The sequence below is a fragment of the Copadichromis virginalis genome, linkage group LG16 (genome assembly GCF_057382275.1).
Source record: "Copadichromis virginalis isolate Kocher_CV1m ecotype Utaka linkage group LG16, C_Virginalis_male_GT1.1, whole genome shotgun sequence".
Classification (NCBI taxonomy): domain Eukaryota; kingdom Metazoa; phylum Chordata; class Actinopteri; order Cichliformes; family Cichlidae; genus Copadichromis; species Copadichromis virginalis.
The window spans coordinates 3,527,088-3,539,305 of NC_140633.1; the positions used below are offsets into that span (position 1 = coordinate 3,527,088).

General features: G+C 48.8%; 1 long non-coding RNA gene across 1 annotated transcript in view; it reads left to right on the top strand.

Annotated features, from left to right (window-relative positions):
- Positions 1-12,218, top strand: part of LOC146690088 (uncharacterized) — a 384,415-nt gene that overhangs the window by 161,982 nt on the left and 210,215 nt on the right. The window lies entirely within an intron of this gene.

Here is a 12,218-nt window from a genome sequence, read left to right on the forward strand (position 1 = left end):
GCGCTGATTTTGAGCATGGTTCTGGCAGTCCCGAATCCAACACTCCAACACTGTGCGCTTGTTTTGCTTTCTGGCCTACTGACATGGCGCCGCGATCCCACAATGCACTGCAGCGTGACTCAAAAGCCCTATAAGCTAGTTAAGAGGGAACTTAACCGTGATCAGTTTCAAGTAGTAAAAAGAAATAGGAGTTCTCAAAGGTGAGAACTCAAAACATCCATTACAAAATTGTTCAGTTAAGATGGGCAGCTAGTAGCTTCTTGGGATCCAAATGATATGTAAATTACACAATTCATCCTTTGGCAGTCAATCATTAGCTTTCTCAAGATCCACAACGACACATCATCAGCTCTGCACATCACGCTTGTTCATGAAAATCAGCACTAGTGCCTCTCCAAAAGTATGTGAAACGGTCTTGTCAAAAAGTCCACTGTTCATGTATTTCATCTAGATCAGCTGCCTTTACTCTTCATTCCCTTCATAGCTGACCTCACTTCCTCCTCTGCACCTCCTGATTAACTGACTTTTCTTCATCCATCCTTCTCGCCCTCTTTCTTACCACGCGTAGGCTCAATTCCTTCCTGAACTCTGTGGAGAAGTCTTCCTTCTTCAGCTTTCACTTATTGTCTCTAAAGTGATCCTACAGATGACCATCTGATGCTGCCTCGCTACATGTTTCCCTGACACCACCTGCAGTTTCCTGTTTGTTTCAGATTGTACCTTCTGTATATGATGTAGTTCGCACCTTCTTCCTCTCTTATACTTGACCCTTTGTTCTTCCTTCTTCTTGAAGTACATGGTCACCATCCTTTTTGTAAATCCACATCCTTCTGCATTTGTCCTTCACAGCATACCTATTCAGCAGCTCCTCACCTGTGTTCCCTTCACTTACATGTTTATTAAAGTCTTCACCAATCACCACACTCTCTGCCACTTCATCCAACGTGCTCCAGAATTGCTGTCTGACATCCAGCCCATGGGGGTTGTTTCCAGCTTCATGGTCTGTTATCCTCGTCAGTTTTTTAAACACTATTCACATTCTTTATGTCTGTATGTGTGGATAAATGCATGCCACTAAATACATAAATTACACATTGCGTTTACACTCCATGAAGGTCTGGTGAAAAATTGTAGTTTAAAAAGTCTCACACTGTGAGACAGTGTTACATTCAATTGTTATATGGCTGTGCTAAAGTATACAGTGTCTTTACATGAAGCCCTTTCATTTGTGTTTCATGTCTCTTTACAGTGAAGGATGCAAGGCCAAATCCCTCAACATAGTTTGTCTTCGTCTAGTATTATCAAAGTGTTACAGATTGATTTGGGAGCAGTGGCTCCCCAAGGTCTATTATGCCTGTAACTTTGATTTTACTACAGCAGATATTACCTACAAATCACACTACACAGGACTCTCTTGACTCAGTTCCTTTTAATTCTTTTACAAAGGTTTGAGGCAAATTGTATAAAGTGTGACTTAAAGCCTGCACTTTCCTGTGGGACTCCACATCCAACACTTCTTTTCAGCAGAAGCATGAAATGTCAGATGCAGTTTGATATTGTTCCTCCAGGTTTATGAAGAAGGAACACAGTAAAACTTTTAACACTGGTTCAGATTTGAGACTAAGCTCCCTTGTTGCCCTACAAACAAGAGTGAAGTCTTTTTCTTACTCAGACAGTAAAGTGCAAAAAAGAGACTGCCTCTGACTCATGGCGCTTCACTTGCTTGTTTGCCTGCTCATGCTTTTTTTTGGTTTGACTGGTCTTGCATTAGATGTCTTTCTTTTGTTAACTTTGACCCATGTATCTCACTGTTTTCTTTTTGTTTATTTGCAAGATTAACACCCAAAGAATGTTCAAACCTCCTGGTTATCTGGGGGATTTCTGTGTGAAGTTTGCGGGTTCTCGGAGTACTTCCTCCACTATCCAAACAGATTATATATCTGACACACATGACATGATGTTCAGGAACATGTGTAAAAGCTTCTGATATGTCCAGAAAGAGGATCGTTGTGGAAAATTTCCAAATGCTGCACCCAGAAGCAGTCAGCTTGATAAGATGCAAGTGGTGTTATAGTTCTCTGTTTCTATGACTTTTTGATATGTGGTCGGACATTCTGCATTGCCATGCTGTGCACACTGCCTAAATAATAATGGGAAGTTTGTTTGAGGGTATAAATGATGCAGACATGACGATAAGACATACTGCCATGAGGCTTGGTCTTCTGGGAACGATCGTCTGAAAGAAAATTCTATTTGCCTTTCCTGTATTTTGCAGTGAGTGTAAATGATTCTGTCTGGGGTTGTGCATGTTGGTTTTGAGTATCCATGGGAGATTACCATTCCAGGTTAGTTGCTGAAGAATTCTTCCCAGATGGATCTCAGCACTGGTTAGAAAAAGATGAGTTCCTCATCGCCATGGTCTGTCTTTTGGACCAAGCCTGCTCCAAGACAACTCGCACTGGTGTCTGTATCTCCCATTGCTGATACCACATGGGCCAAGAATTTAAGAGATGTCCTGAGCAGTTTGCTCTTCTTCATATTCACAGTTTGGCCAGGCTCTCTGAACTCGTCCAGCGCAGCTTGAACATCAATCAAGTTGTTGTTTCCAGCAGCTGGAGAAAATAATGAGGCAAAGCAGATGCCGCCCTCCAGTTCCTACAGAATTCTTTCTGGAAAGTTGCGGGTGTGTTTTTCGTCCAAAAAGCATAAAATTGAACTGGAAAAGAGCCAGAATGCAGACAAATGTAGTAATTTCATATACCTCAGGAACCATGTTCACTGCCAATACCCCCTGTTCACGTTTAGAGTAGAAAGCAGCTCTTGGATTCTTTGATTTCTTGGATTTTGGGAATAGGGTGGGCATCTCTCACAGTATCTATGCATGCAGGCTCTTTTTTGGCAAGTCAGGCAACATGTTATAGAAATTGCCTGATGGAAGGGCAGCAGGGTGTTTAACACCTTTGCAAAAGCAAGTGTGTGGCCATCATCTGCTTTGGAGTCTGCATTTCCTGGACTCTGTCCAGGTAATCTGACTTCCTCCCACAATCCAACGATGTGCAGGTAGTGGGATGAAGTTAATTTCTAAACAAAAACCAATATATGTCAGTCCCACTCATATTTTATATTAACCTTCCTCTCATGTTATCATCTCTTATGTTAGCGGGTCGGTTTTGACCCGTGAATTAAATCAGCTATAAAATATACTAAAAACAATAAGTTATCATCCAATTTGTTTCTCATCTCTTGGTTACCTTGTTAGGCTTCCTTATCCATGAAAATGTTGGTTTTAATACTTTTGGTGTGGGCCTCTGGGTCTTTTTTTGTCACTATACCTGTCACGACCTGCGGGGTCGGCAAGGCACTGATCAGCAATCTCTCTCCCCCTCCCCTGTTTTGCCGGGGCGGAACTCATGGCGGGTTCATGCCCTCAGCCCACGCCCTCCCGGGTCATGCACACCTGGGCCTCATCAGACCAGCTGGTATATCAGAAGGAGGAGATCAGCTGTTCAACGCTGGATTGTTGTGAAGACTCCTGTCAGTACACGTCGAGCCCTAGTTTCCCACACTTCCGCCTCAGAAAGTAACATTTGTCTCTCTGTTCTAGATTCCCCGGACCCGTCCCCGTGTTTCCCCGTGTGGAACGTGTAAGAGGTGGCTGGTCACTAGCGGAGAGAGGTTGGCGTGAGCGTGTATGTGATCCCCTTGTTTTCCCTGGAGCCCTGGAACCCGTCCTCGCACATCTTGTATATAGCACTGTCCTCGCACTGCCTGTAAATACACTTGGTGAAGATTTTTGTAAATAAACTGTCTCTGTTACAACACACTCCGGAGTCCTGCGAGTGGATCCTCAGAGCAACCCGTGACAGTAACAATCCAGCCATACTATGGATCCAGCGGACTCAGCTCTACAACCCACCCCTCCTCCAGAAGCCGTGTTGGAGCGACACGAGCAGATGCTACAACACATTAACCAACAGCTGATCGCACTCACTCAGGCTCTCGCTCAGCACGTTCCGCTGCCAGGTCCCGCTATGCCCCCCTGTCTGCTCCCGCACAGCCGCCAGCCCCGGAACACTCCACGCCACCAGCCCCCGCTTCCGTGGAACCCCTGGAACGAGCTCTACCGTCACCGGAGCCATTCGCTGGTGAGTTCCACAAGTGTGCTGGTTTCCTAACGCAGATTACGTTGCAGTTTAGGCAGCTGCGGCGAACGTATGAAAGTGATGGAGCTAAGATAGCCTTTTTCGTTCAGTTACTCCACGGTCAAGCCTTGAACTGGGCCCAAGCAGTGTTACGGACTAGCCCGGAGATTACCTATGCTGATTTTCTCTCAAAGTTCAAAAGTGTGTCCGAAAGGGGCACCGGAGCTGAGGCAGCGGGCCACCGTTTGCTGAACTTAAAACAAGGAAGACAGAGTATGGCGGACTTCTCTGTGGAGTTCTGGACACTGGCTGAGGAGACTGGATGGGGGCAGCCTGCGCTGATAAGTACCTTATTGAACAATGTTTGTGATGTCCTTAAGGGCGAACTGTTAATGAGGGAGCTGCCCAAGACTCTATCGGAGGTGATCGCCTTATGTGTTAAGGTTGATGAACATTTGAGGGCGCGTCACCGCGCCAGCAACTACAGTTCCCAGAGGCCTGTGGGGCGAGCGGAGTCAGCTTCCGGTGGAAGCGGAAGTAGCGATCGGGAAGTGGACCGCGGCGACGAGCAGGAGCAACCCATGCAGATCGGACGCTCCCAACTCTCCCCGGAGGAGAGGGCACACAGATTGGCCATCTCGCCAAGGTCTGTCCTGCTCGGCCAAAAGACCCCGCCCGCTGGTAGAAAGGAGGATACGGGTGGGCGAGGTCTCCTTTTCACATTCTCCTTCACGCTTCATGCTAGCCGCTAAAGTGACTGTCCACTCTGCCTCTCACTCTCTTCAGGCGCTGATTGACTCTGGGGCAGAGCAGAGCTTCATAGATGCTTCACTGGCTCTCAAACTTAAGATTTCCACACGGGCATTACCCCACTTGTTGCAGGTCACCGCTTTAAACGGTCAACGTCTTCCCGATATAACTCATGTTACAGAACCCGTGTCCCTAACGCTGTCTGGGAATCACACTGAACTGCTGCAGTTTTATGTCTTTGAAGCCCCTCTCACGCCCCTGGTGCTAGGATTTTCATGGTTACGCCAGCATAACCCGTGCTCGACTGGAGGGAGGAGAGGGTTCTGGGGTGGGGGGAGGAGTGTCACATGACCTGTTTGACAGCAGCTACTCCCGTTAAAGCAGCTAAACCACTACCACACGAGCCCCCTGACCTTTCAGCCATCCCGTCAGAGTATCATGATCTCAAACAAGTGTTTTGTAAGGACCGCGCCCGCTCTCTTCCCCCTCATCGCCCGTACGACTGCAGTATTGATTTGCTCCCAGGTGCACCCCTTCCCACTAGTCGCTTATACAGTCTCTCTCAACCTGAACGTGAATGCATGGAGAAGTATATTAATGAATCCTTGGCTGATGGACTGATTCGCCACTCTTCATCCCCTGTGGCTGCCGGGTTCTTTTTCGTCACTAAGAAGGATAAAAGCCTTCGGCCATGTATTGATTTCCGGGGTCTCAATACCATTACTGTTAAGAATAAATACCCTCTGCTGCTTTTATCCTCCGCCTTCGAACTCCTACAGGAGGCTTTTTCCCGGCTAAAGAAACGTTTCGCGTCGGCGCCCATCCTCCGGCAACCGGATCTCAAGCGGCAGTTCATCGTGGAGGTGGACGCCTCGGATGTAGGGGTCGGAGCAGTTCTCTCCCAGCAACTAGACGGTAAGCTCCACCCTTGTGCTTACTTCTCTCATCGTCTCTCTCCTGCAGAGCAGAATTACGACATTGGGGACAGGGAGCTGTTGGCAATCAAACTCGCCCTGGAGGAGTGGCGCCACTGGCTAGATTAGATTAGATTAGATTAGATAGAACTTTACTAATCCCTCGGGTGGGTTCCTCTGGGAAATTCGATTTCCAAAAAAGCACAGCACCGACAGAAGTTACAGAGTTACAGAATATTATATATATATATATATATATATATATATATATATTCACACACACACACACACACACACACACACACACACACACACACACACACACATATATAAATACAGACACAATATAAATAAAATATACAAAGGGGATAAATAGAATAAATAGGAATAAAAAATAAAAATACAAGTGAATTGCACATTTCAAGTATTGAGTCTATTGCACCGTTGACTATTTACAAAAGTATTGCACAAAAGGTATTGCACAGTGAGGTGCAGAGGCACTACAGCTTAGTTGTTCCCCCCTCCTTTGTCCTCCTGTTTCCCCTCCCTCTCCCCTCCAGAGAGGAGTTAAACAGTCTGATGGCGTGTGGGACAAAGGAGTTTTTAAGTCTGTTAGTTCTTGTCTTTGGGAGAAGCAACCTGTCACTGAACAGACTCTTCTGGTTGTTAATGGCCGTGTGCAGAGGATGCCTGGCATTGTCCATAATGTCCATCAGTTTCTTTAATGTCCTTTTCTCTGCCACTGTCACCAGAGTGTCCAGCTTCATGCCGACCACAGAGCCAGCCTTCCTGATCAGTTTCTCCAGCCTGGATGAGTCCCTCTTTGCTGTGCTGCTCCCCCAGCACACCACAGCATAGAAAAGTACTCCAGCAACCACCGACTGGTAAAACATCCTCAGGAGCTTCCTGCAGATGTTAAAAGACCTCAGCCTCCTGAGGAAGTACAGTCGGCTTTGGGCTTTTTTATACAGGTGCTCTGTGTTGCATGACCAGTCCAGTTTATTGTCCACCCACAGCCCGAGGTACTTGTACTTGTTGACCACCTCCACCTCCTCCCCCTCTATCTGAACCGGCAGTGGACCTGCTCTAGACCTCCCGAAGTCCACAACCAGTTCCTTAGTCTTTGAGGTGTTGAGTTGCAGGTGGTTTGTGTGACTCCATGCGACAAAGTTCCTCACCAGACTTCTGTACTCCTCTTCCTGATCATTCCAGATACACCCCATGATGGCCGTGTCGTCTGCAAACTTCTGAATGTGGCATAATTCAGAGTTGTAGCAGAAGTCAGAGGTGTACAGGGTGAAGAGAAGAGGGCACAGCACAGTTCCCTGTGGTGCTCCTGTGCTGCTGACCACAGTGTCAGACGTGATGTCCTTCAGCCTGACGTACTGTGGTCTGTCGGTGAGGTAGTCGGAGATCCAAGCCACCAGGCAGGGGTCCACCTCCATCCTGTTCAGTTTTTCTTGAAGCATACAGGGCCGGATGGTATTAAAGGCACTGGAAAAGTCAAGAAACAGGATCCTGACCGTGCCTTTTCCCCCATCCAGGTGTGAGTGGGCTCTGTGTAGGAGGTACAGGATGGCATCCTCCACTCCGACACCCGCCTTGTATGCAAACTGTAGTGGGTCCTGGGCATGTTGTACCTGTGGTCGGAGGAGGTTGAGGAAGAGCCGCTCTAGGGTCTTCATAAGATGTGACGTCAGTGCCACCGGTCGGAAGTCATTCAGCTCATTGGGCCGGTTCCTTTTGGGGACCGGGACGATGCAGGATGTCTTCCATAGGGCGGGCACTCTCCCCAGTCGCAGACTGAGGTTGAAGACTCGTTGTAGCGGCTCCCCAAGTTCAGCAGCACACGCCTTTAGCATCCTGGGACACACCTTGTCTGGGCCTGCTGCCTTTCTGGGGCGAAGCTTCCTCAGTTGTCTCCTGACCTGATCCACTGTGACACTGGGAGATGTTTGGGAGGAGGGGAGGGGGGGAGATGTCTTGCTGCTGAGAGAGGGATTGGAGGAGGGGGGTGTCATGGTGTCAGGAAGGGGGGGAAGCGAGGGAGGTAGGAGAGTGGGGATTGGACTCTGTAGTGAAGGTGAGGGTGAGGGTGAGGGTGGGGGGGTTGTGGGCTGGTCAAACCTGTTGAAGAAGTTGTTGAGTTCGTTTGCCTTCTCCACAGTCCCCCCCACTGTGCTTTTCTTGGTGTTGTGGCCTGTGATGGTTTTCACACCATTCCAGACCTCCCTCATATTGTTCCTCTCCAACTTCTGCTCCACCTTCCTCCTGTAGGTGTCCTTTGCTTCCCTCAGGCAGCGTTTCACCTCCCGCTGTGCTGCTTTCATCTCCTCCTTCACTTTGCTCCTGGGCGCAACTGGCTAGAGGGCGCAACAGAACCCTTTGTGGTATGGACTGACCACAGGAACCTCGAATACATCCGGTCGGCTAAACGACTAAATGCTCGACAAGCCAGGTGGGCTCTGTTCTTTACCAGATTCTGCTTCACCATCACCTACAGGCCCGGCTCCCGGAACATGAAACCCGATGCCCTTTCCCGCCAATTCACCACCTCAGAGGACCCCACCCGTGAGGCTCCCATTCTCCCTCCCACGTGCGTTATCGGAGCCCTGTCATGGGAGATCGAGTCCGCCATACGGGAGGCCCAGCGGGCGGAACCGGATCCAGGTACTGGTCCCCCGGGATTGCTCTTTGTTCCCACGTTGGTTCACTCACAAGTGCTACAATGGGCCCACGGCGGAAAACTCACCTGTCATCCGGGCGTTCATCGCACCGTGACCTTCATCAAGCGGTTCGCCTGGTGGCCTACACTGGCCAAGGACGTCCAAGACTTCATCGCTGCCTGTCCAACCTGTGCCCAGAATAAGCCGGTCAACCAGCCTGCTGCCGGCCTACTTCATCCCTTGCCTACGCCAAGCCGCCCCTGGTCCCACATTGCGGTTGACTTTGTCACTGGTCTTCCGCCGTCATCAGGTAACACAGTCATCCTCACCGTTGTCGACCGTTTCTCTAAAGCTGCCCACTTTGTCGCTCTCCCCAAGCTCCCCACTGCCCTGGAGACCGCCCGGCTTCTGTCAACTCATGTGTTTCGCCTCCACGGGATCCCTGCTGAAGTGGTCTCGGACCGAGGCCCACAGTTCACGTCACGTGTTTGGAGGGAGTTCTGTGCCTCCTTGGGGGCCCAGGTTAGTCTCTCGTCAGGTTTTCATCCACAGACCAACGGTCAAGCGGAACGGGCCAACCAAGAACTCAAAACGGCTCTCCGTTGCTTGACGTCCACTAATCAGACCACCTGGAGTGAGCAACTGACGTGGGTGGAGTACGCTCACAATAGCCTTACCTCGTCGGCCACAGGCGTCTCCCCGTTCGAGGCCTCCCTGGGGTACCAACCTCCCCTGTTCCCTGCCATCGAAGGTGAGCACTTTGTGCCCTCTGTTCAGCAGCACCTGCGGCGGTGTCGGCACGCGTGGCGGGCCACTAGAGCTGCCCTTCTTCGCACGGCGGACCGGAACAAACGGCAGGCGGATCGCCGCAGGTCCCTGGCCCCGGCCTACTCACCTGGACAGAAGGTTTGGCTCTCGACCCGGTATGTGCCTCTCAGGACGGAGTCGCAAAAGCTCTCCCCCTCCTTCATTGGCCCGTTCGAAGTGGACTCCATTGTTAACCCCGTTTCTGTGCGTCTCAAGCTCCCCAGGACCATGCGTATCCACAACGTGTTTCATGTCTCGCAGATCAAACCTCACTTTTCCAGTCCTCTGTGCCCTCCTTCCGGACCCCCTCCGCCCGCCCGGGTCGTCGCTGGCCGTCCGGCCTTCTCCGTGTCTCGGATTATGGACGTCAGGCGCCGGGGCCGTGGCCTGCAGTATCTTGTGGACTGGGAGGGCTATGGCATTGAGGAGCGTTCCTGGGTCCCGCGGGCGGCTCTGCTGGACCGGGCCATGGTTCGGCGGTTCCATGAGGCTCACCCTGGGAAGCCTGGGGGTCGCCAGGAGGCTCCCGTTGGCGGGGGGGGGGGGGGGGGTACTGTCACGACCTGCGGGGTCGGCAAGGCACTGATCAGCAATCTCTCTCCCCCTCCCCTGTTTTGCCGGGGCGGAACTCATGGCGGGTTCACGCCCTCGGCCCACGCCCTCCCGGATCATGCACACCTGGGCCTCATCAGACCAGCTGGTATATCAGAAGGAGGAGATCAGCTGTTCAACGCTGGATTGTTGTGAAGACTCTTGTCAGTACACGTCGAGCCCTAGTTTCCCACACTTCCGCCTCAGAAAGTAACATTTGTCTCTCTGTTCTAGATTCCCCGGACCCGTCCCCGTGTTTCCCCGTGTGGAGCGTGTAAGAGGTGGCTGGTCACTAGCGGAGAGAGGTTGGCGTGAGCGTGTGTGTGATCCCCTTGTTTTCCCTGGAGCCCTGGAACCCGTCCTCGCACATCTTGTATATAGCACTGTCCTCGCACTGCCTGTAAATACACTTGGTGAAGATTTTTGTGAATAAACTGTCTCTGTTACAACACACTCCGGAGTCCTGCGAGTGGATCCTCAGAGCAACCCGTGACAATACCCCTCGATTTCAATTAAAAAAAATTGTAAAATTAACCTCAAGAGAATCATATTAATAAATAAAAGGTTTCTGTGTTACCTGAGTATTACTGAGGGGTAAAGGACACATCTCTTAAATAAATCTGTTTTATTGATTTTTTTTTATTTTAAGATTAATAACTAAAATGACATCTATGGTGTTACGGGTCAATTTCGACCCATATACATTTACATCAAGAAAAGACAAAAAAGTTTGTTTTTTTCAGCAGTAGACCTTTAATATAAACTGAAAAAAAGAAAAAGTCCACTCCTCCTTTGTTTTGGTTATAGCCGTGGGTAATTGTGGGCTTTTTATCACTTCCCAATGATACAGCTTCACCTCAGTTTCCTTTGTGAAGTTCTTGTCCGAGGTCATATCTGGTAAAAAATGAAATAAAATAAAATATCACAGCTGATATTGTGATCCTGCAGTCCAGTGGTCATATGGAGGACCACACATTTTCATTGTTTCTTCTCAGGGATGCCACTCACAGCTTTGACTGTGAAAATCTGTACATTCCAGGCATAGTTGGTTTTTGCATCACAGGCTTCCCAGATTTTTCTGCCGTTTTTCCCTTGCTTACTGGGTATATATTGCCGGAAGGGGCATTTTCCTCAAAAAGTGGACAAGACGTTCATCCACGGTCACTGGCCCTGGGATGAACATCAGTGGAAGAAGCTGCACCCATCTCTCCCAGACATCCCTGATGGAAGTAAGCTTGTCAGACCTCGGTCTGGTCTCTCTGTTGTCAAATCTGAGGACTCTTGAATCAAAATGATATCAAATGTGTGAAGTGACATCGTTGCCCAGAAAATGTTTCTGCCTGTCGATGCATCCCATAGACTATCAGTGGCATCATTGCAGCATCTGTACACTCCAGCAAGAAGAACACCAGTGAAACCATCCAGGTATTCCTCATCATGTCGCCATGGACTTTTTTTTCCTTCAAGGTTTATCATAGTAATGATGATTCTTTCTAGTGACAATGGCATAAATATCTCAAAACATCTCTTAGTGTCACTGACTGTGGTCAGAGCAAACCTTGTGATTCCAGGGGTCATTTTGATGACATTTGCAGCAGCTGCCCTGCCATGTACATCATGAGGTACTGAGCTCCAAAAGATCTTACCATTTTTGGACTTGAATCTTTCAGCCGGAGTAGCTTCAGCACCAGCGACCTCCACCTCTGATCAGATGTGTCTGTGTCTTCTGGATGATAGTCCACATTGTCTTCCTCCTTAGAAACCTGCCCATCTGAATCGCTATGCTGCTCTGTGTCCTCTCCTTCATTTTCACCAAAAATATGATCCTGAACTTAGCTCACTGTGAATCTTCTTCTCATTTTTTGTATGCTGCAAATTGTAAATGTGCACTCTGGAAGTCAAATGGCCACTCAAATAGTGAATTCACCTCACATGCCCGTGTTTATTTTGTTTTGTTTTTGTGCAGGTATACTGCAAAAAACATGCAAAATAAGAATCCCCTAAAGCTCATATGATTAGGAGAGGCGCTTGCTGTAAGTGTTTTAGCTGACAGTGCACTTATGATTTCAGTTTTGGCTTTAATTATTGCTTTACACTCATAATATTATACCTGGGTCGAAACCGACCCTAACAACACAAAGGTCATAATTTCAACTAGGGCATTTTATAATTTAGTGAAAATATTTTTTTTGTTTTATTTTGTAGAAATAGAGGTTCCTGACAAAGTCAAAACGCCTTGATACAATAAACAAATGTATGTGATTTTTTTATGCATTTGAAATTTAAAATGGGTCGGTGCCGACCCTAACACGAGAGGAGGGTTAAGTGCAACAGTCTTGAGATCGATG